This window comes from Rhinolophus sinicus, chromosome 13 (genome assembly GCF_057876585.1).
Source record: "Rhinolophus sinicus isolate RSI-liver-muscle chromosome 13, RSI-T2T, whole genome shotgun sequence".
Classification (NCBI taxonomy): Eukaryota; Metazoa; Chordata; class Mammalia; order Chiroptera; family Rhinolophidae; genus Rhinolophus; species Rhinolophus sinicus.
The window spans coordinates 34,237,399-34,264,442 of record NC_142513.1 but is presented as its reverse complement, the minus strand read 5'-3'; the positions used below and the strand labels follow the sequence as shown (position 1 = coordinate 34,264,442).

The window sequence follows — 27,044 nt, the reverse complement described above, 5'->3', positions numbered from 1 at the left end:
ACCAAAAACTGGAAATGACCCAGATGTCCTTCAATGGACAAATAGTTAAACTGTGTTATATCCATACCATGGAGAACTACAGAGCAATAAAAAAGACTGAAGTATTCATATATGCAATATCTCCAGAGAATAATGCTGAGTGAAAAAAGCCAATCCCCAAGGGTTACATACTATGTAATTTCATTTACATAACATTCTTGAAATTACAAAATTACAGAAACAAGACAGTTTAGTGGTTGCCAGATATTAAGGCAGGGGAGTAATATGAAAAGAAGTGAGTGTAGTTACAAAAGGACAGTGTAAGTTACCCTTATAGTGATGGAAATGTTCTGTATTATAACTGGTTGTGAATACATGCACCTACAGTGATAAAATTATATAGAACAAAATACACACAAATGAGTACAAGTGAAACAATCTGAAGAAGATCAAATGCATTGTATCAATGTCAGTATTCAGGCTGATATTATACTATAGTTTTACAAGATGTCATTATGGGGAAGCTGGGTAAAGGGTACACAGGATCTCTTGTGTTATTTCTTAACTGTGTGTGAGTCAACAGTTATCTCAAAGTATTTTATTAAAAGTTAATTCGTAATTTTTGTTTGTGTCCATTTCTGGACTCTGTTCTATTCCATTAATCTATATGTCTATCCTCTTGCCAACACCACACTATCTTCATTATAGTAACTTTATAATAAGTCTTCCAATTTTGCTCTTTCTCAAAATTGTTTTGACTATTCTAATTCCTTTGCCTTTCCATATAAATTTTAAAATCAGCTTCTTGATACCAACAAAAAATCCTGTTGGGATTTTTATTCTAATCAAAATCAATAAATCACTCTGTGAAGGATTGGCACCTTAATAATACTAAATCTTTCCAAATCATAAACATGGTATATCTCTCCATTTGTTTAGGTCTTTGATTTCTTTCTTCAGTATTCTGCAGTTTTCAGTATATAAATCCTACATGTTCTTTTAGTTTATACCTAAGTATTTCATTATTTTATGTACTATTGTAAATGGTACTTTTATTTCAATTCCCAATTGTTTATTACTAGAATATAGAAATGCGATAGATTTTTATCTATTGACCTTGTGTCCTACAACTTTGCTTAAACTCATTTATTAATTCTAGGAGCTTTTTGTAAATCCTTTGAGATTATTCGTCACAGACAATCATGCCATCTATGAATAAAAAGTTTCTTTTCTTTCTGATCTGTATATCTTTTATTTCTTTCTCCGTCTTTAATACACTTGCCAGAACTTCCATTGCATGGTTGAATAAGGATAGTAAAAGCAGGCTTTATTGCCTTGTTCCCCCTCTTACTGGGGAGCATCCATGCAGTCTTTCACCATTAAGTATGATGTTATCTGCAGATACCTTTAATCAGATAAAGTTCTTTGCTATTCCTGGTTTTCTGTGTTTTTAATCATGAAAGGTTGTTGAATCATTTCAAATGCTTTTTCGGTATCTATTGATTTGACGTGTGGTTTTTCTTCTTTAGTCTGTAAATATGGTCGATAACATTGATTGATTTTGAAATGTTGAACCATCCTTGTATTCCTGGAATAAAGTCTGCTTCTTGTGATGTATTATCCTTTTTATATGGACTATCTGGCCCTACTTTGAGGCTATTTCCCTGTATTTCCTGTTTGGGGAGGAGGAGAGGAGCAGGGGATTAGATATATGAAAGGCATAAGAATAGCTTCAAAGAAGTGTCCAATGTGAAACTCCAGGCTGTAGCTACACTGTAATGACCTGTGCTCTACTGGTGAACATCCCATTCCAATGATTGAAGACATGTTTTATGATGTTTTAACATATTCTGTGCCCTGGAGAACTAACTTGGATAGTGGACCATCTTAGAGTACTACAAAAATGGGAAAGTCATAAATGTTTCTGAATTAATTCATAGTACTTAGGTAACCGTAGGTTGCGCTTTACTCTGCCACTCCATCCCCACTTGAGTTTTCATGGAGGGTTCCCTTTTAATCACCCTAGGAATGTTGGAAACCACTGCACAGCCTGGGTTTTCCTGCTCTTGGTTTTTAAGGGAAACTTACAGGAAACCATAATCTTCACTTGCCATGTTTCATCACTTCTAAAATGTTTACAATTATCTGATATAATCAAATGTGGCCATTTAAAACTACACAAAAATTTCCTTTACAGGATGGAAAGATCCAAATATGTTCTGAAGTATTTCCTTTCCCTAAATTATGATCAACTGCAGACGTTTTTCAGGCAGTCTCTGGCATTTATATATGTTCTCTTCATTCTCAGAGGGACAAGAAAAGAAGGAAAGGTAGTGGGTATTTTAGTACCATCCTCACAACGATCTCTTTGTATTTCACAGGCCACTGAAGTAGTAGTCTTGGTCACCCTATTTCTGGCCCTCCATCATTTGGGCAGAGAGAGTGAACTTTCCCATACCTTTTGAAGCCATATGACTTTCTTTGGCCACTGAAACATAGTGGGAAGATGTGTTACTTCCACATAGATTGTTAAGAGCCAATGTAAAAGTCACTACATTTTCTTTCCCCTTCTCAGGTCACTCTGGTAGCCAGATGAACAGCCAACCCCCATGGTTTATATAACACAAGTAAAAAATAAATCTTGTGTTAAACCACTGAAACTAGGAGTTGTTTCTGTACCATAACCTGGTTTATTCTGTCAGATAGACACATCATTCCCCCAAGCTCTGCTATTCTGGGCTCCGTTTCCTTCCTTATCCTGGTCTTCCATATGTATCTTCAAGAAAAGCCTCTCTGTCCCCTGAGAACTTGATTAATGCTAAAATTGCATGTTACTTATTATAATTGTTTATATGAATTTATTTTTCTTCTGAAGTCCATCTTGTGAGATATCTACCACTATCACATCGTATTATATCCCTCCAACGGGACAACTTTGCTTGTAACGCAGCATAAGGCCCTACACTGTACTATGGTGGGCAGACACTGGGATGTGCTCCCCAGTGCTGTGTCATTGGAGTACAGTATCCAAAGATTTGACAAAATAGGACTTTGATTGTGCCAGCAGTCAGCTTTAGGATCCAAGGCAAATGATGATGACCTCTGTGGAGACTGCTATGTTAGAACTAGCGTGATGGTTAAGAGTATAGAATTTGAAGTCAGGTAACCTGGTTTCAAATCCCAGCTCCGCCACTTACTACTAACAAGTGATGTAGTAGTAATTTAACATCTTCAGGCCTTATTTTCCACCTGTGTTAATAGCCCCTACTTCATAGAATGTTTTTTTCAGGATTAAATGAAATAATGCTTAAAAAGCACTTTGACCATTGCCTGGTACACAGTAATTGTTCTCTTAGCTGTTATTCATTTTATTATTACCATCACATTTCAGAAAATAATCCCCCCATTTCCACACACAACACATTCCATTTTGATATAAGGTTGGCAAGTCCTTTCTTGGAGATACCTTTGACTGGGAGCATGATTTTGCCGTTGATCATTCCTCTGGAGATAATTTTATATGAATCCAAATGTGAAATTGTTGGTCAAACTCATTTAAGATCCTAGCTTAGTGTTGTTGAGTAGTACAGAATGAAAAAATAGAGAAACTTCATTTACATTCATTTCATATACATTTAGTTTACTAGAAGCTAGTAATATAGACTACATTAGGGCCAATGCCTCTACCACTGTAGAAATGAATATTTTGGAAGTGTGTCAAAAGTAGGGGCGGCCGGATGGCTCAGTTGCTTAGAGCGCATGCTCTCAACAACAAGATTGCCGATTCAATTCCCACAGGGGATGGTGGGCTGCACCCCCTGCAACTAAAGATTGAAAACGGCAACTGGACTTGGAACTGAGCTGCACCCTCCGTAACTAGATTGAAGGACAATGACTTGGAGATGATGGGCCCTGGAGAAACACACTGTTCCCCAATATTCCCCAATAAATTAAAAAAAAAAAAAAAGATTTCCCCAGCTTCTTGGTATCCGTCATTTAGCAGCCAGGAAGACAAATTGCCATGGCTGGAAGGCCTTTTCAAAGACTTAGTATAATTGGTTGTTTTGAGATCTTCTGTCTTTCCACTTTGATGGCCTGGAGAGCAGCTCTCCTGGTCTTCTCCTATCTTCAGATTTTGCTGATTCCCTCCGTCTAATCTTTGGGCAAAGCTGCACCTAATTTCTGGGTCAGTTAAGGTACAAGGGTTGCATGCAAATGAAAAGATTTATTGGTAGAATGATGCACAACTCATGGATTCAAAAGAAGAGCTAAACAACTTGCCAAATGATAGGTGCTTCTAGGAATCTCAAGCAGTATCTGGAGAAACTTTTTCCAAGCATGCCACTCCTAGTTGTCTCAGAAACAACTGTCTTACATCTTGGCAACTCTACTCAAGTGGCAATTTCCTGGAACAGAATGTGATTGGTCCAGCTTGGGTCAGGTGATTCCTCTTTGTTGTTTTTGATTCAACCTCACCATAACTATGTTGTATCTGGAGTCATTAATGCAACTCGAAGCAGTGTGAACAGAGGTTCTTAGAAAAGTAGAAGCAACCTGAAAAAAATCTGCACAGTATGGGGGTGCCTACAGCAGCCCCATGCTCTTGTCCTAAGCCCAGACCCATTATTAGGAGTGATTACTAAACGTGTAAGTCAGACATGCAGGGATATAAGATTACAGGTTGTACCACAAGAGGTTTTGATTTTTCAAATAATTGAAAGAGATGAGACAGAGATGAACAACCCCACGTGATTTCTATTACTCTTGTCTTCTAAAATTAAAGGTACTGTTTCCAGTTAATTGTGACAGTTGGCCTTTATCTTCCTTTTACATATTAGGGGATTCCAAAAATAACCTCGCTAAGCAACACTGACATATATTTTAAATAACCAAGGTGGCTAAAGAACAAAATGACCATCTGTGGTGGTATCCCTTTGGAGTGTGTCTTGGAAGTCTGTACCAGGACTTAAGCCACAGCACAGATTCTAACCATTTTTCTTCTGTATCTTTGGCACAAAGGGATGAGTGAATAGGGTAGGAAGGAGGAAAGATGAAAAATGAAACGGCTTATTGGCTGTTGATCTTAAAGGTGGAAACTGAAAATGGGGAGAGGGAGATGGTCTTTGAATCTTAGAGTGAGCACAAAGTAAAAGATTTGCCAGTCACATTTTGTTTTATCAGTCAAGGTCTCAGCAGGAAAAAAAATTCATCTCAGGTGGTTCAAAGGAGGAGATTGTGGGGCATGGGCTATTCACCAGGGAATAGTCAAGAGGCAGGAAAGTACTCAGAGCAAAGCAACAGTGGGGAGCTGTCACCTTCCTATTGTGGGAGGGTCCTGAAGAGGAAATAGAGTTACAGGAGCTCTGGAGAGATGCAACCAGTGAGCAGAGACTTCCTGGTGGAACTGCTGGTGTGGAGGCAAGCCTCCTTCTAACATTTGTGGAACCTAGGCAGTCAGGTACAGGACATTGTTTAACAACCAGTCGCCCAGAAAGAAAAATAGCCCTGATTTATACTGTTTGCTAATTTCCTTGCTATAAATACTCCTATCGTGAAGATTTCAAGCTACCAACCTGATGACACTGAACACAGAGTTGGAAGAGAGGCATACAATCAGCTGTAGCGATATGGTATGTGCTGGCTCCAGCAACCCACTGCACTGGAACAAGAGTGCAAACGGACTCTCATGCCATCCATCTAAATATTTAAAAGTTACAAAGCAAAATTACACACTGTGCATGTTCTATTCTCTCACTTTGATAATCATAGTAGACGTTAAAGTGCATCACCCAGATCTCTTGTATTAGTCAGGATTCTCCAGGGAAACAGAACCAATAGGATGTGTGTATATATGTACAGACAGATTTATTTTAAGGAACTGCTTCATGTGATTATGGAAGTTGGCGAGTCCAAAATTTGTAGGGTGGGCCATCAGGCTGGAGACTCAGAAAAGAGCCAACATTGTAGTTCAAGTCTGAAGGCTGCTTGCTGGCAGAATTCTCTCTTGCCTGAGGGAATCAGCCTTTTGTTCTACTCAGGCCGTCAACTAATTGGATGAGGCCCACCCACCATATGGAGGCCATTTACTTCACTAGAAGTCCGCTGATTTAAATGTTAACCTCATCCAAAAACACCCTCATGGAAACATCCAGAACAATGTTTGATCAAATATCTGGGCCACATGGCCCAGTCAAGTTGACCCATAAAATTAACCATCGTATCCTTCCTTAAGATAGAGGCACTTGCTCCTCAGCAGCTAGGAGGTTGAGACGCTGACAGCTCACACCTGAGTTCTTCTCAGGCACTGCCTTCTGCTGAAGGGAGCTGCCTTGTCCAAGATCACACTCCCACCCTCCCTAACCAGGTCATAGTGCGTTATGAAGGCCAGTCCCCTTTGCCCCAAGTTGGGATAATACTAAGGGCCATTCCTGATACTGAGCTCCCTGTGGGATCAACTGTTCAATTTCTCATTCTGCACAATCCTAAATCTCCTACATTTGTATCCTGAGAATATTCCCCAACAAACTTCCTGCACGCAAATCCTCATTTCAGAGTCTGTTTCCTCGACACAGAGTCAGCAAACTATAGCCACTTGCTATTTTTGTAAATAAAGCTACTGGAACAGATCTACACCTCTCATTTACAACTGCTTTCACAGTCCACGTAGTAAGAGTTGCAACAGAAACCATTTGTCCCACAATGCCTAAAATATTTACTATCTGTTGCTTAACAAAATAAGTTTGCAAACCTCTGCCACCAAAATAGCAAATATACCTTTATAACTACAAAATTGAAAAATGTGCAAACCTGTGGTTTTTATATAATTGAAAGTAAACGAAATATTAAAGAGAACTAAATTTAATTATTATTACATATGATTGGTTTTGTGTTGTGGCCAGCAAGGTTTGGATGAGTAATAAAGACATAATAAATTTATAAATTTATTCCATATATGTTACATTCATATGTTGACATAAGAAATGTCCAAACCTGTAGAGAACATTAATGAATTTATTTAAGCCAAACTGATGGCAATTGCTGGGAAGCAAAATCTCAATGGATTAAGAAAATGCTTTGAAGAATGGCAGTTTTGCAGCTTTTTCTACGCATTAGAATCAGAGGAAGAGACAAAAGGAGGGTTACATGAAATCCACTAGTGGTAGATTAAAGGGATGGGAGAAGGCAAAGTGGGGAAATCTCTGGGATTACATAAAAAGTAAAATGGGGAGACACATACTTCTTTTACGTTGGTGGGCACAGGACAGTTAATTATTAACAATTTACAGCACACATAGAGATGGTATTAGGGGAACAATATAACAACGAGGGGTTCTATATACTGGTGTTCTGGTGCCGCAGGTTGTGCCTTGAGGGGTCCAGAAAAAGGGATTACTCTGACATTCCAAGGGTACATTATCTGAGATGCAAAAAGACAATAGACAGGCTCACTTAAGGTAAAGTTTGACCTTTGTCAAGGAAGCTACAGGCCAAGGATGTGACTACCAGTCATTACCCACTTTTAGTTAGAAATTTTTATTTTCAGCCCACCCTATGTGGTTAATTTCAGTCTCAGAGTTTGTAGGGCCTGCCATGCTGGCCTCCCCTGAGCTCGTCAGGTTTAGTGTGTGGCCCCTTTTTCATCCACACATATATATTCTTTATAATTATTTTTTGTCTTAATTTCAGCAAAATCACTGTGTTTTATAACCTAGATTTCATGTAGCTTATATTTTGTTGATAATAAAGAGTAAAGGCTTAAAAGTAGGGCAGACGGATGGCTCAGTTGGTTTGAGCACATGTTCTCAACAACAAGGCTGCGGGTTCGACTTCCGCATAGGATGCTCGGCTGCGCCCCCTGCAACTAGATTGAAAACAGAGACTGGACTTGAAGCTGAGCTGTGCCCTCCACAACTAAGATTGAAAGGACAACAACTTGACTTGGAGCTGATGGGTCCTGGGAAAAACACACTGTTCCCCAATAAAGTCCTGTTCCCCTTCTTGAATAAAATATTTTAAATAAATAAATAAATAAACAAATAAAGTAAAATGTAATTGTACTTAAAGTATTCAATGTCAATAGACTTCATAAAACTTGTGAAGTAACTGTAAAATTTAAAAATTAAAAAAATTAAAATGTATTTTTAATTATTTTTCATATTTTGCTTCAGAAACTTTTTGCTCTGAAATACTCAAAATGTGTTAAAGTTTTTAAAATAAACAAACTATTAGTTAATTACAAATGTAAATTAAAACTATGTAGGGTTAAGCTTGTATTTAATTTTTAAATTTAATAAAAATGTAAAAAAATTTTTTATAACACAAATCTATTTACAGTTTTAGCTTTTGATGTATCCTGTAGCCAAGTGTAAAGAATTGGTATCGTACTTCACTCGTGACATCTAAACTGCATATACATAGCATGTAATACTCCTCAGCCACCATGTGAAACTGTTGTAAATACCATCCTAAATAATGAGTACTTCTGGAGTATAAATCGGATACTGAGCACTGCTAGAAAATAATACTTCATTTTTCAAATACCTATTGCATTTCTGCAGAAGGGAAAAATTTAACAAGTTAATTAATGTGATTTGTTTCTTATCTAAGGGCTGTCATCAAATTCTCCCCTACTCCAAGCATTGTGTGCACTGATGTTAGTGCTCTCTGTCAAGTGACAGAGATGCCATTTTTCTTTTTCTTTTTCTTTCTTTTTCTTTTTCTTTCGCATGTGTCTATGATATGTGATGCACTCTGAAGTGTCAGGCTCAGGGTTGGCCCCTGTTGCCTGGTTATAAGGGCAATGCTACCAGTGGCTGACTCCCAATGGCAAAACCCAACAAGAAGCAGCTACAAGGAGCTCTGGTCAACAAGGGTCAGACTCCCAGGCATAAAGCAGGGAAAGGAAGGTTGTAGAATGGATGGGAGTAGAGGATGTGTGGGGGCGTGGACACAGAATAGCCTCACAGCTATCTACCCTGTAGAGCTAGTCTGTGGGCTAGTCCAAATTGTCATGTATGTCATCTCTGGAACACGTGCTGTAAGTCACTGACCTAGTCTTATTTTACATTTCCATACTAACCCATCTCTCAAGACAAGAGAGTTGAGCACTTAGTTTATGTGCTTCTTCAATTCAATCTCAATCAAAGAGTTTAATTTATAGCAGAGTTAACACAAATGGCAACAAAAGCCCTCACCCTGAAGTTGAGGGTTGCATGCTTTTTATTATTCTTTCTTTTATCATACAATGAAATCATAAATTACAACTTTGGTATATGAAAATAAAAAGTTTTCATGGACACAAAATTATATTGATTTAAGAAATAATAGTGACCTGGTTTAATCTTGTAGATTTGCCAAATTGTCCTGAGAATTTCTCAAGTCTTTCTAGAAGCGTGCCTTACCCAACTGAAAGTATTTTTCTTACGTATGTGGAGGGCTGGGAAAAGAAATATTATCAAACAAATGCTCTTTTCTAGTCAAATGGTGTTCATTCTCTTAAGGGGAAAAGAAAATTGATATTTATTGAGTGTCTACCAAGTGATTCATGGAAATTTATTTTTATTGAGTGTCTATCAAGTAAATTAATGTTTATTGAGTGTCTACAAAGTATCTCCTGGGAGAGAGAAATGAAGTCAATCAGCCAAGCTAGAGGGTCATATAGACTCAGCTCAAAGCCATTGTTTGGGGTTGGTTGGTGACATGCTGGCTTATAAGCAATTGGAAAAAGTTAGGCATCAAAGAGAAATAAGATGGAACAGACAGGTAGAAAGATGCAAAAATGAGCCATATGAAACTCTGGAGACAGAGAGAGAAAGTGGCTGCCAAGTTGTTTTCCTGTAGTTGAGATCCTCAAGTTTCCCTGGTATCCTTATACAAATTCATCTGTACTTGAGTTAGAGATTTCTATTCCATCCTGCTTATTGTTTTCTGAGACAGCCAAATGGTGTCAGTTCTTAACAACTTTGCTGGCAAGGTTACCCATGGCATGGGATACAGGTTTATTGAAAACACTATATTTTCACACACAAAAAAAAATTGCGTAAGTCATTCTAGAAACAGGTAAAGCTTTCCCTTTAACTGAATACTCAGTCACTCTCCTTGGGTTCTGTACTACTAATCTAATTTCCTGTAGTTTTCAGATGCTAAAATAATACTGAATAATGCTGGAGAGTTAAATGCCTACCTGTTTCCACTTTAGGACTATTAGAAATACTAACTGCTATAAACATTCTTGGTGTATCTATGGTGGACATACAGACTGTTTTTGCTCAGTACATAGGAAAAGAGGATATGCTGGGTTCTCAGAGATACATATTTTTAGCTACATCATTCAGAACAGTGGGAAGTGATGAAAGTAGTCCCTTTAATGGACAAATAACATGTTGTTAGCTTCACAAGCCTCCTTGGACTCTTGAGAGAGACACATGGCTACCTGAGGACAGGATTTAAGTTGACGCAAAAAAGATATAAATGTTTAATTTTTAAATTGTAAAACAACTTTACCAGAAGAGGTTCAGTAACCCCAGAACCGAGGTCTTCTTAGTACAATCTAAGCCTCATTCCTCTTCACTGTGTCACAATATCTGAATTCACCATAAGCAGGTCCTTACTTTTTCTGCTTGCAAAATTTACAGCTCGGTGGTTGGCTACCAATGTCTCTTCCATTGTTTGACTTAGCATTAGACTTTACTCTGGAAATCAGAGACTATTTCTTATAATTTAGACCTTTCTTAAGATTTTTGGGTCAAAGTTCATAAGCTGGGAGTTGGCAACAAAACACTAGAAATACCATCTCCATTAGGATTGTTGTGGGATTCTGGGGAATCTGTGCTTACTGTTGGGTTGGATTTTTGTACTTGGCTGTATTTTGACGTCCAAGGGTGCATTACACAGGATAAACTGTTCATGGAATATCTCTGGAGGCACCAACAGTTTTTTCCATCTGAATATTTTTCCTTCTGTATAGCATTCATTCTGCCCTACAAGACATTGAGCACTTGCCCAAGAGAGCACAAGCCACTGGTTTTTAATAACTATGAAAAACAAATAGAGTAATCATTTTTCTTCCCATTTCACCAGGGGGGAAACCTGAGACTCAGAGAAATTACATAACTTTACCCAGATCACACAAATAGTTCATAGCAGAAGTAGTATCAGAGGTTAGAGACACCTCTCTCTGTGTCCACTAAACCACTGTGAAATGCCCCCAAAAGCATGCTAGGTCCAGATTATTTCACCAAGTTATGGCACTGGGCATGATCATTTTGTTTGAATCAACCATATTTGTTTCACAATATTTCTTAAGTACTAACCATGTGCAAAATACTGAGACTCATTTGAATAATTGTTCGGTATGGACCAAACCATCAAACTGGTCACATTCATAGACACAGTAATATCCTATTCCTCCCACTGATCAACTGCATTAACTTCACATGGGTGATAGTTATCTGTCTAGGAATGATGGAGTCGCATTTAATAAGTCATCGATATTTCCCTCAAAAGTGTTTTAGAAAAATGTTCTTTGAAAAGTCTTTCAGAAAAGTTACCTTTGAAAGCCCTCCAGAAATATGCCACACTGGAGACTGACGTACTCAATAAGTACTCAGTCAGTTCTTCCTTCAATTATTTCTGTTCCTTTTGTGGAGTACTGGTTAAATCTGTGGCTGGTATAGGGCCATCTTTAATGAAATGCATAGTTGAATTATGTTATGTTTGGCAACATGCTCACACCTGGGGAAAAGACAGAACCCAGATAAACTTACGGAAGAGCTGCTCATATCTGCCATTTCCGATAGAGAGCGGAATGGTGGGCAGAGCCACCCAAGCAATTTAAACTGTTGCTGTCCTCTTGTGTGAGCTAAGTATACATGTGATGCAACCCCACTGTGTTCAACCTCTCTCTGAAACTTAGGCCACCATTAGATTTTCTTTCCTCATCATTCTAGTCAGAGATCTTAGTTAACATTCTTTGGCTGTAAGTATTAGAAGCCAATGTAGATTAAAAAGGAGGAATTATAATGATATGGAGGTATCTGGACAAACCAGAATATACCAACACAATGAAAATTAATTAGTTCCTTTCCCAGTGTACACTTCCCTCTTACCCCCTTGCCAATTGTCCCAGGTTTCTACTTGGGAATCTGCATGGGTCTGGGAGCTCTGATTTCAGCTCTAACTCTAGGGGTGAAACGTGACATAGACTCATCCAATCAACATAGTCCATTCTACTCCCCATCCCACTTACTACAGCGATTAATGCAGAGATGGGCATGTGACCTACATTAGTCCAGTCAGCACGACTCATGGACTTTAGTGGGAACTCTGGACCTCTTTCCATTTGGATGAAAAAAAGAAAGCATATAACTCTGAGGGCTTGCAACAACCATCTCGAGCTTCTCATAGAAAAGAGATGCAAAAAACCAGGTTTTGGGGAATATTGTGGATCCACTTGATCAAGTCTCACCTGAAATGAGAGATTCTTCTGTCTTTTCAGTTATATAAACTGCGAAAATCTTCCCTTTTTCTCCTCCCCCTATTTCTTTCTCTTTCTCTCTTTGTCTCCCTCTCCCATGTCTCCTCTCTCCCTGCTTCTCCCTCTCCTTTTTGTCTTCTCCTCACCTTTCTTCTCACCTTTAGTCTTCAGACCATTTTAACTGGCCATATAGCCTAACATGGTTCCCCAAAATAAATGATAGCTCCTAGATTCACCCCAGTTCAAATGACTAGGCCAGATTTAATTAGAATGTATTGCACTAATATCACATTTCTGGAAATCAGGGATTTGATTGGCTCAATCCACAGTAGCCCTGAGGGAAGTAAGAGACTACAGAGATTCGAGAGGCAGAAGGAGATATAAACTCAGTTGTTGACCCACCACATCAGGTACATGGAGGGAAGCTAGAGAGAACTCAGATCAAATCTGTATCGTAATAAACTGCGTAAGTCATGGACCCCAAGATCGAAATAAACTAACGGTGATGAAATATTTTTTTTAAGTAGAAGATTGGTTTTCAACAGATAAATTCTTCATTTGCTTCATTTTGTTCAACAGAAGTCAGATGAAGCAATGTCCTTTTGAAGAAGTATATGTGGTGCAAGATTTCATCAAATAAACCAAAGGCAATTCCTAGAAGCCTTTTGAAAAGAAAATACTGAAATTCCTATGACCACAAAAGATGAAAGATGGATGTCAGGAAGCAAATGGTGAAAGAAGAAATAAAGACCAGTGTTTGTGTTTGGCGACTTCTGTTCAGACGAGTTGCTAAAAATTATTACCCATTGATTTTAAAAAGTTCTGGTTTTTAAAATTATAATTCTTTCACAAATAAGTGCTACAAATTTCTTTAAACCTGGCACACACAAAAAGCTTTTTGTTCAAGATTCTGTGTTATGATTATACCATTGTGGTGGTAGACACAGTTCGGGAATGTTCTGTGCTTAGCTGAGCTCATTTTTCTAGTTTAGAAATGTTTCAGATTCTTATTCATTCAAGTTTCTTGAGGACAAGAGAATTTTGAGCTTCAGAAAATTTCACTTGAGATTGTATCAAAAAGGTATTCTTAATGAGGAGATTCCCCCACCCCCACCCCACCCCATAGATCCAAAGGATTGCACTTTGAAAGATAATTTAAAAGTTTTGTAGAAGTCAGGATTCTTTCAAGTTGACAGAAATCCAACCCAAACTAGCTAAAGCACAAAAGAAAATTTACTTGTGTATCTGAGAAGTCTAAGGTTAGGTATGCTTCAGGAATGAATTTACATTTTAAGTCATCAATAGACTTCAACAAACATCAAGATTTCAGATTTTCTAATACATGTACACCCATGTTCACAGCAGCACTATTCACAATTGTCAAAAGATAGGAACAGTCCAAAGATCTATCAACAGATAAGTGAATAAATTGTCATATATCTATACAATGGGATATTATTTAACCCTAAAAAGGAATAAAATACTGATACATAACACAACATGGATGAACCTTGAAAACACTATGCTAAATGAAGTAAGCCAGACACAAAAGGCAGAATATTGAATGATTCCATTTATATGAAATGCCAGCATAGGCAAATTCATAGAGACAGAATAAGATTGCCAGACACTTGGAGAAGGAAGACATGAGAAGTAACTGCTTAATGGATGTAGGGTTTCCTGTTGGGGCAATGAAATGTTTTGAGCTAGATAGAGGTGGTAGTTGCACAACATTGTGAAAGTACTGAATTATTCACTTTAAAATGGTTAGTTCTGTGTTATGTGAATCTCGCTTCAATAAAAATGAAAAGTAAAGGAAAAGTAAACCTGTTAAAAAAGACTCGAGGTGTTTTGCCCTTAAAAATAGGTATTTAAGAACTAAAAAATACAGCCAACTGTAGTCATAATTATAGTTGTGCTCTTATGGTTGGTTTGTCCCTTTTTAAAATTTAAAAATTTTAAGTAATTTCAGACTTAGAATAAAATTGCAAGAATAGCTTGAAGAATTTCCATATACTTCACCCAATTACCCCAATTGTTAAAATTTTACTGCATTTGCAAACTCATAGAAAGAGAGAGTAAAGTGATGGTTGCCAGGGGCTAGGGTGGGAGAAATGGGGAGATGTTGGTCAAAGGATACAACCTGGCAGTTATAGGAAGAATAAGTTCTGGGGATCTAATGTACAGTATGGTGATTATAGTTAATAATACTGTATTACATAGTTCAGAGTTGCTAAGAAAATAGATCGTGTGTGTGTGTGTGTGTGTGTGTGTGTGTGTGTGTGTGTGTGTTTTAAAAATCGATAATGCTTTATTGCTACCAGTAGGAGTGGCCTGAATGGAGTGGTCGGTGTGCTGTGCTCAGGGTATGTGGTCTGTGAAGAAATCATGGTGATCAGGAGGCTGGAAGGAAAGGTGTGGTCTGGAGGCCAGCTCCAGGGGCTCCTTAGATATAAGAGGTGTGATCAAAAAATACAGTGAATGTTTAAATTTTTTAAAAAGTATTACAGTAAAAGACACATTGTCATTAATCCCCCTCAGAATACTCCCTTTCACTTTGAACACACTTATCCCATCGTTCTTGCCACTTTCTGAAGCAGTTCTGGAAGTCCTCTTTCATGTCTTTAGTTGCACTGTCCTGGCTGTCTGGATGTCCTGAATTGATTCAAAACATTTACCTTTCATGGTCATTTTGACTTTGGGGAATGTTAAGTCAGCTACAGGCATGGTCAAAGCGGCCAGGAGCCAAGTCAGACCCCTCTGCCAAGTCAGACCCCTCCTCGCATGACGGAAACTGGGACCCCTGGCGTTTCTCCGAAAAGGCAGTAGACCGTTGGTGCGATAAACAATTCCGGGATGCAGCTGCCCATGCCCGATCTGCGCTGGGGGGCCTGCTCAACTGCCACCTCACTCAGCCAACCCCCACCCCAAAAATCGCATATATGCCTCCGTCGCTCTGCCCTGGGCTCAACTTCAACGGCCCCGTCTGCAGACCGGTGAACCTCGCCCCAAAGTGCAGAATAAAGCACTCACCTTTCTCAACCCGCCTGACTCTCTTAGCCTCATTATCTCGCCCGCAAGCCTTACAGGGAAGAGCCAGAGGTCGCAGGGTGTCAGATACAGTGAAAAAGGTGGTTGAGGACACACCATAATGTTTTTATTTGACAGGAGTTGCCCTACTAGAAGCAATGTGTGACACAGAGCGTTGTCGTGATGGAGGATGGAGTAAAGACATTCATGAAAGAAAACTTCCAGAACTGCTTCAGAAAGTGAAAAGAAAGATGGGATAAGCGTGTTTGAAGCAAGGGGGAGTATTTTGAGGGGAATTAATGGCAATGTGTCTTTTACTGTAATAATCTTTTTTTTTTTTTAATTCTAAACATTCACCGTATTTTGTGATCACACCTCGTACTTCTGGGAATGGGTAAAGGAGTCATGGCAAGCTACTACCACCATGATGCCAATAAGATTAAGAAATTTTTGGAAATCTAGCTGCCCACCTAGTTGATGTCCAGTTTCTTTATCATGCAGTCAAAGACACCAGGGACATTCTGGTTCTTTGTGAAGGCAGCCAGTTCTGTATTCATGAAGCTTAGGAACTCAGTCTTGGAGAGATTGCGCTTGTTACCGTCCTTTCCAGCACACTTCTGGAAAACAGCAGTCAGAGATTCGATGCACCGCTCTATCTCTGTAGCGCTGGACAGTTTTGCTGCGTCGTAGTGGAGCGAGTCGTGGAGGCTGTCAAGAGTAGATCTTAAATGTCCTCACCACAAAAAAGAAATGGTAATAGGTGATGTGATGGAGGTAATTAACGCTATGGTGGTAACCTTTTTGCAGTATATAAGTGTATCAAATCAACACATTGTACAGCTTAATTTACACAGTGTTAGTGTTGATAATATCTCAACAAAACTGGGAAAAAATTTTTATTGCATTTGTTTGATTATTATCTATTCATGTGTTTGCTCATCTATCTTCTATTAACTATCTACTTATCAATCATCTACCTACCTATCCAGGATATGTTTATATATATGTACATATTTTTTTGTACTACATATACATATATATGTATATACAGGTATGTGTGTATATATGTAAAATTACATATATAATATAAATTATATATATATATTATATATATAATTTTACATATAATATATATATTATATATAAATATATATTATATATACATATAAAATTATGTATATGTAATTTTATTTTTAAGGAGGCCTGCAACTGTGATATCATATGATTCTATGAATAATGGTGGAAATTGGGGTAGAGGAGCAAATAAGTTTGAGGACATCCATAAATTATAACCCAGAGGCCACTGTCTTGTCTTAAGCGAACCCTAGATACTGTGGTTTGGCATCAGAGTAGTGGATGGAGGAGGGATGAGAAGGTTGTTGTGAGAGAGGAAGTTCCTGGACATCTGAAATAGCTTTGTAAGTGATGGGTCACTGCCAAGATGAGTGCTGGGGACCACCAGCACAGGAAACGGGACTTGATGGCCCCAGTCCAGCTCCCTAAATGTGGAACCTGCTAATCAAGCTGCCAGCCCCATCTGCCCATATCTATGGTTTTTCTTTGAATTGTGTTCTCTGTCCTCTGCTTTTGAAGATGACACCGCCAGTAATGCTACCCAGCTGGGAGAGCAGGTGTCACTGATAAGACTAGTGGAGCCCAGCAGTCTTCCCACACTGGAAACATATGTCATTTCCTCTTTATTTGGGGGCTGTGGTTGCCACTCACAGTCTTGTGTTAGGTGCAGTTAGTTTTTACACTTGTGGAATGGCTCATCAAGAGGCATCTCATTTCTCATCCTACCATATGCAAGAGCCTCTCTAAGCCACAGTAAATACTTTTCCATCCAACACAATTCTGTGGGACTCTCAGTCATCATGTAGGAAATGTATTCCAGCTTCATTCACATTAATGTTGTTTACGTCATTGATTCTATAATTGTACATACACTTTCAGCTGTTTTTTAAACAAGGCAGCACATTTAAAAGTTCCTTATCAAAAGATAAAAGATATCAAAAGATATCTGCAGAATCCACTGAAGAGGATATTTTGGAGAGTTACCTTTAAAATAAGTGCAATTGTGTATAAAATTGGAATTTAGATAGAAATGCCTGACAGAATATTATAGTATCTTCCACCTATGGAGGAGGCAGGATTTAGAGTTTTATTATTTTTGACTTCCCCAATGTCACATGGTATACCGGTGTTCTTCTGACTACAAGTTCCTTTATTGAAAACCCAACTCAAGCTGGCATAAACAAAATTGACAATGTATTGGCTCATGTAACTAAAAAGCTCAGAGTTAGGTCTTCAGGTTCATCTGGATCCAGGAACTCAAACCATGACATCATCACATCATCATCATCATCATCATCATCACCATAGTCTGGCCATTCTTTTCTGTGCATATTAAATATATATTTCTAGAAACTGAACCAAAGAAGTAGTTGACATGGCACCTTATAAACAATACAATACAGCTGAGAAAAAAAAATTAGCTAAGGACAAATTATAAGTTAATTTAAAATAATATTGGTAAGTAAATAATAATAATATGAACACACACACACACACACACAAGTTGGGAAACTGTGACAAGTTCAGAAATTGGACAACATCTATGTAAAAACCAGCCAATTTTGAAAAAATAAAATATCTTGTTTCCTATTCAAGTTCCATTTGAGACTGCACCAATTCTAGTGCTCTTTCTGGTATTTCAGCAATGCCTCAGCAGTTCAAAGTCTTATTCAGAGGATTTCAAATGGTGCCTGTGAACATGGGTGGCATGTATCTTTTATCTTGGATTGTGGTTACTTCATTTTAACCCACACAATGGCTATTTTGTTATGTTACCACCTACATTCTTTCTCTTCATCCAGCTCTGACAAGGAGTGTCGTCCCCAACCGGTCCCAAGGTGCTGACGTCAGGGACCAAAAAATAGAGCCTAGGCTAATAGGATTCAGCAGGTAACTGAAGGGCGTTTCTTGATGGTTATCCCAACAGAGAATGGCTCGAGTGGCACATTGTAGAAAACCCTGAACAAAAGACAAGTTGCTAGTTCTAGGGAAAATGGGAACAAGTGCAATAAGTATGCCAAGAAATAGAGAACCCAGGAGCATAGCTGAAACCAGAATGAGATGAGGGAGAATGCTGCAGGTTGAGCTCTCTGTTAAGCACACTCTGAGATGGAGTTTTGGTGTACAGGGTACTTACTGGGGAGTGTAAGCACTTGGGATCAATGCCTGAGGAAAGGAGTGTGGGGTGATGCAAGAGTGGAGAGAGAGAGAAGTGCTGCTCAGGCAGTCCACAGGCAGCTCACAAGCCAGAATGGGTCTTCAGAGTTGTCCTGAGTCAAATGGAGATGGTGTGGCCCTTCTGCTCCAGTACCAGTTAGTCATTGGATGGGAGCTGTCCCTGGAAGTGGGTGGCCTTGGATGAGTCAGCTCCCTGAAGTTGAGGCAAACATGAATGACTCAAAAGTACATCTTCTGAGCCTCAGATCTCTGCATACAACTGCCTACTTGACATTGCTTTCCCATCTCAAAATGGAGGAAAAGTTTGAAAGACAGAAATGGGAACAGAGAGACCAAGATGATGATGACGATGGCTGTAGAAAAGTCACAGAATACAGAAGCCAGGGTACCAAAGCTTGTGTCACCCTTTTCACACTTTTACTAAAGGCTGATCATTATCATAGAAATGGCTCCATGAAAAGTGGACCCTAGATCTTCAAAAGTTCCTGTGGCCTCTTTTCTTTCACCCAACAGCCCCGCACCCATTAGTGCACTCCTCAGCTTTCACACAGTTGGGTGGATGTTTTTTTCTTTTGCTTTGAAAGTTGATTTTCTTCTTCTTCTTTTATTTCATAGTTCAGTGTTTACAAAAAGACCTTTAGGAATTAATACAAAACCAATGTAATTTAAAGATGTCAGAGCCAAAAGACTTTGGAAGAAAGAGTTTAAGGCCTTCAAAGTATAGATGGCAGCCAACGGCGTCAGATATTGAGATTTTCTTGGACGGGAAAACTCTGGAATACTGGAATGAGACTTTCTGCCTCTCTCTCCCCCTCTCCTGCTTCCAAATTGTTCCATAGGTCAAATATTGAAATGAAGAAGACTTCAAGTTTGATCCCCAAAACTATGCTTTACCTCCAAAAATTTAGAGGAAGGAAAAACAAAGAGAAAAACTTCAGAAGAATTTGTGGTGTTGGAAAGAGTACGGGATTGGAAGCCAAGAGACTTGGGTTTTTGGTCCCGACTCTGCCACTGAAAGTAGCTGTGTGACCTTGAACAAAACACTGACATTTTCTTGGCCTCTTCTATAAAAGGAAGGGGTCTGGGCATGGTTATCTATAAGTCCCTCCCTCCGCCCACTTCTTTTTCTTTTCTTTTCTTTTTTAACTTGTAAAGTGGTTTCATACTTGCTTCTCCTTTATCCCGTTAAGTTTACTCAGTGGAGCAGTGTTGTTTTCTGCCCCTGGATAAAAACTTGGACAGCCAGAATGACTTTTCTGATAACTTGTAAGTATAATAACTCAGTTTCCCAGTCAACTTTCCTTTTAATGCTGAGGTTTTATTATTTTCATAATTATGCGTAACAATAGCACACATTTACAGAGGTATGTTGAAATCAACAATGTACCTCCACATACAGTAATTCATTTGATTCTCACAAATGTTAGCAGGTCTATGAGGTAGGATAGGCAGATAGTAATAATTTTGCATTTTGCTGTGTGGGAAAGAAGTTCAGGACATTTAGTTACACAGTGTATAAGGGTTCTTTCAGTCACAGATTTTTCCTGAAAACCCAATTCAAACTGACCTAATCAAAAATGAGAGCTCATTGACTCATGCAGTCACAAAGCCCAAAAGTAGGTCTTCACGTTCAGCTAGATCCAGGAGCTCAAACTATGATATTAGCACTTTGTCTTTTTCTCCATTATCTGGTCACGCTCTGCTGTGTATATTTTTCATTAAATTAACAAACATTTACTGAACACGTGCTCTGTATTAACCTTTGTTGTAGGCACGGAGGTACAGTGGACAAAATATTGTATTTAGAACAGTGACTAACACACAGCTATGTTAATAGAATTTACATTCTTACATTCATGGAAATATTCATAGAATGCTCATTCTAGTGGAAGAAGAGGGCATAAATAACAAATAAATAATGTGTACTATGTCAGATTGTGATAAAGACTATGAAAATGACTATATCAGAAGAAGGTAAAAGTGAGGAGGTGTGTATCTACTATTTATACAGTATGGTCAGAAAAGCATTTATAAGGTAATTTAAAAAAATTTGGAATGGAAATTTTCAAATACACAAAAGGAGAGAAAATCATATAGACCCACCACCCAGTTTCATCAGTTAACAACACTTTTCTTTTTTTAAAAGTTTTTTTTCTATTATTAGTTTAAAGTGCATAAAACAACAGAGTGATTAGATATTTACACACCTCACAAAGTGATAACCCCAGCAAGTTCACTACCCATCTGACACCATACATAGCTATCACAATACTATTGGCTATATTACTCATGCTGTGCTTTACATCTCGTGACTGTATTTTTTTTGTATTTGTAGTTGACATTCAGTATTATTTTATATTAGTTTCAGGAGTACAGGGTAGTGGTTAGGCATTTACATAATTTATGAAGTGATCTCCCCTGTAAGCCTAGTAGCCACCTGCCACTACACAAAGTTATTACAATATTATTGACTATGTTTCCCATGCTGTTATTTCACATCCCCGTGACTATTTTGTTACTACAAATTTGTACGACATAATCACTTCACCTTTCTCATCCATCTCCCAACCTCCTCCCATATAGCAAACATTAGTTCTCTGTATCTATAAGTCAATTTCTCTTCTGTTTGTTTGTTTATGCTGTTCTTTAGATTCTACGTATAAGTGAGATCATATGGTATTGTCTTTCTCAGTCTGACTTATTTCACTTAGTATAATACCCTCTAGGTCCCTCGATGTTGCTGCAAATGGTAAGATTTCATTTTTTTTTATGGCAGAGTAATACTCCATTGTATATACATCCACAATTTCTTTATGCAATCGTCTATTGACGGGCATTTCAGTAGTTTCCATATTTTGGCTATTGTCACTAGTGCTGCAGTAAACATAGGGATGCATATATCTTTTCGAATTAGTGTTTTGGATTTCTTCAGATAAATACCCAGGAGTGGAATTGCTCGGTCATAAGGCAGTTGTATTTTTAATTTTGGGGGGAACTTCCATACTATTTTCCATAGTGGCTGCAGCAATTTGCAATCCCACCAACAATGCACAAGGGTTCCCTTTTCTCCACATCCTTGCTAACACTTGTTTCTTATTGATTTATTGATGATGGGCATTCTAACAGGTTTGAGGTGATATTTCATTGTGGTTTTTATTTGCATTTCTCTGATGATTAGTGATGTTGAGAATCTTTTCATACATCTCTTGGCCATCTGTATGTCTTCTTTGTAGAAATGTCTATTCAGGTCCTCTGCCCATTTGTTAATTGGATTGTTTGATTTTTTGGGTGTTGAGTTGTATGAATTTTGTGTAAATTTTGGCTATTAAGCCTTTATCAGATGTATCACTGGCAAATATTTTCTCCCATTCAGTAGGATGTCTTTTCATTTTGTCGATTGTTTCCTCTGCTGTGCAAAAACTTTTTAGTTTGATGTAGTACCATTTATTTATGTTTTCTTTCGTTTCCTTTGCCAAGAAGATATATCAGTAAAAATATTACTAAAAGTAATGTCTGCGAGTTTACTTCCTATATTTTCTTCTAGGAGTTTTATGATTTCGGATCTTATATTTAAGTCTCATCCATGTTGAGTTTAACCTTATATATGGCATTAAGAAGGTGGTCCAGTTTCATTGTTTTGCATGTGTATCTCCAGTTTTCCCTACACTACTTATTGAATAAACTGTCTTTACCCCAATGTATACTCTTGTTTCCTTTGTTATGTATTAAATGATAATATGGGCGTGGATTTATTTCTGGGTTCTCTATTCTGTTCCATTGAGCTATGTGTCTGTTTTTATGCCAATACCAAGCTGTTTTGATTATGGTGGCTTTGTAGTATAATTTGATGTCAGGTAGCATGATACCTCCAGCTTTGTTCTTATCTCTTAGGATTGCTATGGCTATTTGGGGCCTTTGACGGTTCCATATAAATTTTGGGATTATTTGTTCTAGTTCTGTGAAAAATGCCATGGTATTTTGATAAGGATCGCATTGAATCTATAGATTGCTTTGGGTAGTATGAACATTTAAACTAATTCTTCCTATCCGTGAGCATGTTATATGCTTCATTTATTTGTGTCTTCTTTAATTTTTCTCTTCAATGTCTTATAATTTACTGAATACAGGTCTTTTACTTCATTAGTTAAATTTATTCTGAGGTATTTATTTTATTTTATGCAATGTAAATGGAATTTTTTCTTAATTTCTCTTTCTGATAGTTTATTATTGGTGTATAAAAATGCAACCAATTTTTTAATATTAATTTTGTATCCTGCTACTTTACTGAATTCATTTATCCATTCTAATAGTTTTTGGTGGTGTATTTGGGGTTCTCTATATATAGTATCATGTCATCTGCAAATAATGACAGTTTTACTTTATCCTTTCCAGTTTGGATGACTTTTATTTATTTTTCTTGTCTGATTGCTGTGGCTCAGACTTCCACACCTAGGTTGAATAAAAGTGATAAGAATGGGGACCGGCCGGTGGCTCAGGTAGTTGGAGCGCCAGGCTCTTAACGCTGAGGTTGCCAGGTTGATTCCCACATGGGCCAGTGAGCTGTGCCCTCTACAGCTAAGATTGTGAACAACAGCTCTCCCTGGAGCTGAGCTGCCTTGAGCTGCCGTGGGCTACTGTCTGCGGCCCTGAGTGGCCGGCAGCCTGTGAGAGCTGCCTTGAGAGGCTGTGAGCAGCTGACCAGCGACTGGGGACAGACTGCCTCAGCCAGGGGGAGCGCAAGGCTCTAATACCAGCACAGGCCTAGAAGCTGTGTCCTACACAACTAGACTGAGAAATAACAGCTTCAACTGGAGGTGTGGGTGGGGGTGGAGGGAGGCGGAAGAAAGGGGGAAAAAAGTGGTGAGAATGAACATCCTTGTCTTGTTCCTGATCTTACAGAGAATGATCTTTGCTTTTCCCCATTGAGTATGATATTAGCTGTGGGTTTGTCATATATAGCATTCATTATGTTGAGATATTTCCCTCTATTCCGCCTTTGCTGAGAGCTTTTAATCATAAACAAATGCTGGGTTCTGTCAAATGCTTTTTCTGCATCTATTGATATGACCATATGATTTTTATTTTTCCCTTTGTCAATGTGGTGTATCACATTAATCTATTTGTGGATATTGAACCAACCTTGCATACCAGGAATTAATCCCATCTTATTGTGGTGCATGATCTTTTTAATGTATTGCTGAATTCAGTTTGCTAATATTTTGCTGAGAATTTTTAAATGTATGTACATTAGGCATATCAGCCTATAGAATTTTGTGGGATTTTTTGTTTTGTTTTGTTTTTGTTATTGTTGTTGTATTGTAATAGCTTTGCCTGGTTTTTGGAACCAGGCTAAATGTGGCATCATAAAATGAGCCTGGGAGCCTTCCCTCCTCTTGAATTCTTTGGAATAGTTTGAGAAGAATAGGTGTTAATTCATTTTTGAATGTTTGGCAAAATTCACTTGTGAAACCATCTGGTCCAGAACTTTCATTTGTTATGAGCTTGTTGATCACTTATTTAATTTCATTAGTAGTAATCAGTAGATTAAGATTTTCTTTTTCTTCTTGATTCAGCCTTGGAAAATAGTATGCTTCTAGGAATTTATCCATTTCTTCAAGATTGTCAAATTGTTGGCATATAGTTGCTTGTAGTATTTTCTTAAAATTGTTATATTTCTGTGGTATCCATTGCCACGTTTCTTCTTTCATGTCTGATTTTATTTACTTGGGTCCTATCTCTTTTTTTCTTGATAAGTCTGGTTAAAGGTTTGTCAATTTTGCTTATCTTAAAAAAAAAATGAAGCAGGTCTTGGTTTCATTGATATTTTTGTCTTGTTCTTTTAGCTGTTATTTCATTTATTTCCACTCTAATCTCTATTATTTCCTTCTTTCTAGTCACTTTGGGATTTATTTGCTGTTCTTTTTTCAGTTGCCTTAGGTGTAAAGTTAGACTTTTTTCTTTTTCTTTTTTGAGATTTTTCTTGTTTCTTTAGGTAGGCCTGAATTGCTATGAATTTTTCTCTTTGGACTGCTTTCACTGTGTCCCATAGATTTGGGGTCAATGTTTTCATTTTTATTTGTCTCAAGGTGTCTTTTGATTTGTTCCTGGATCTCATTGTTGACCCATTTGTTATTTAGTAGCATGTTGTTTAGCCTCCAAGTGTTTGTGTGTTTTTCAGTTTTTTTTCTTATAACTGATTTTTAGTTTCATACCATTGTGGTCAGAGAAGACACTTGATATAATTTCAATGTTTTTAAATTTATTGAGACTTGTTTTGTAGCCTAACAGGTGGTCTATCTTGGGTAATGTTTGATGTGCACTTGAAAAGAGTATATATTCTGCTGCTTTGGAGTGAAATGCTCTAAAAATATCAATTAAATTCAACTGGTCTTCTGTGTCATTTAAGGCCATTGTTTCCATGTTGATTTTCTGTTTGTGCTACTGTTGATCTCTGACCTTATGGCAGTCAATATTTTTTATATATTTAGGTGCTCCTGTGTTGAGTGAATAGATGTTTACTTGGATTGTGACCTCTTGATGGATTGATCCCTTTATCATTATGTAATGTCCTTCTTTGTTTCTTTGTCTTCGTTTTAAAGTCTATTTTGACTGATGTAAGTATTGCTACTCCAGCTTTTTTCTTCATTCTATTTCTGTGAACTACCTCATTACATTCCTTTACTTTCAGTCTACATGTCTTTACTTCTATTGTTGTCTATTGTATTGTTTACTTCTGACTGGTTCTTTTTTATGGTTTCTATGTCTTTCTTTATGCTTACCATCTCTTTGTTGAAGTTCTCGCTAAGTTCCTTAAGTAGGCTTATAACCAGTGTGTTAAACTCTGTCTCTGGTAGGTTGGTTACCTTCAATTTATTTAGTTTTTTTTTTTTTTTTTCCTGGAAATTTCTCCTGTTCTTTTACTTGGGACATGTTTCCTTGTTTCCTCATTCTTGTGACCTCTCTGTGTTTGCTCCTATGTATTAGATAGATCTCCTATGTCTCTCAGTCTTCTGAGTGACCGTATGTAGTATGTTTTCTGTGTGGTCCAGTGATGCAGTCTCTCTGATGACCTGTGCATGTGTTCCAGGAGTGACCCTTGTGTGTGTTCTTCTGTTGTAGTTGAGACATGATTGTTTTTGGTGCATTAGTGGGCAGGATTGACTCCCAGGGTGACTGGCTGTGAGGATTGTCTACAACCACAGTGTATGAGCTGCTATGTGGGGGCTGACCCCTCAGGAAGGAATTCACCCCAGCGGGCTCTTGTGTCTGTTGAGACCACCCTTTAGGTATGCTGCATGTGGGACTAACTGGGTAGTGCTCTAGTGTGGTCTGAAGCCAGCTTCTGTTGTGTTGTTTCTGGTGTCTCTTGGGAGTGGCTCATGTGCAAGTGAATTTCAGCCTTTCCTGACTGGCCTGTGGCTGTCTGGTAGGAGACACAAAGGTATGTATAGCTGGTTGCTGCTTGTGCTGGACCTGGAGGCATGTGGGGATGGCCTCACTGTGAACTGAGGTTGGCTGCCACCAGTATGGGGCCTAGAGCACCTTAACAAAAGGCCCAGGGCTCCCTTAGGCTTGTTGCCACCTGCTGGAAGCCTGTAAGGCTCTTTTAAGAGTTTCCTGAGGTACATGGGCTGATTGACCTGGTGTTGAGGGTATCCCTGATGATGCAGCACTAGTTGTGTAGGGCGGGCTCCCAGGGAGTCACAAGCCATGTCCAATGGTTTTTACAAAGTTAATGCAGTTTCAGTTCTTGTGCTAGTGCTGGGCCTGTGACCACTTCGCAAAATACCTTGAGAACACCACGACCAGCCACCACTCACCTCGGGCCCACTGACATCTGAAAGCATCCCAAGAGATGCTGCATTGCAAGTTGTGGATGCCTGCCTGCCATGGAAAGTTTCCCAGTCTGGCATGTGCCATTTGCTGCTATAAAAGGCTTCCATAGCTTGTGGGGTGGGGCTGGGCACCCGGGACATCACCAAGGTGGTGCACATATGCAGATTTTACCAGACCAAAGCAGTCTCAGATTTGGCCTTTTGGGGGAAAGTGCAACATAGAAAAGATGGCACCCTCCTGCTACCCATGAGGCAGATCCACACAGGGACAGTGGCAGCTTTCCCTCCAGGACTGACTCCAAAGCCACACAGCTCAGTCTTTCCCTGAATGTCTCTGGTGCCTCTGGAGTTGCCGCCCCTCCACTGGAGTCCAGGTGAGTATTTGTAAGCAAGTGAGTCTTTTTGCAGGCCCTTCAAGAGGATGTCTGAGTTACCAGCCTCCTTCTGTCTCACCTAGACAAATGGGTCAGATG

General features: G+C 38.5%; 1 pseudogene; it reads right to left on the bottom strand.

Moving 5' to 3' along the window:
- Positions 1-15,853: 15,853 nt before the first annotated feature.
- LOC148756050 (protein S100-A11 pseudogene) lies at positions 15,854-26,712 on the bottom strand (annotated as a pseudogene).
- Positions 26,713-27,044: the final 332 nt, after the last annotated feature.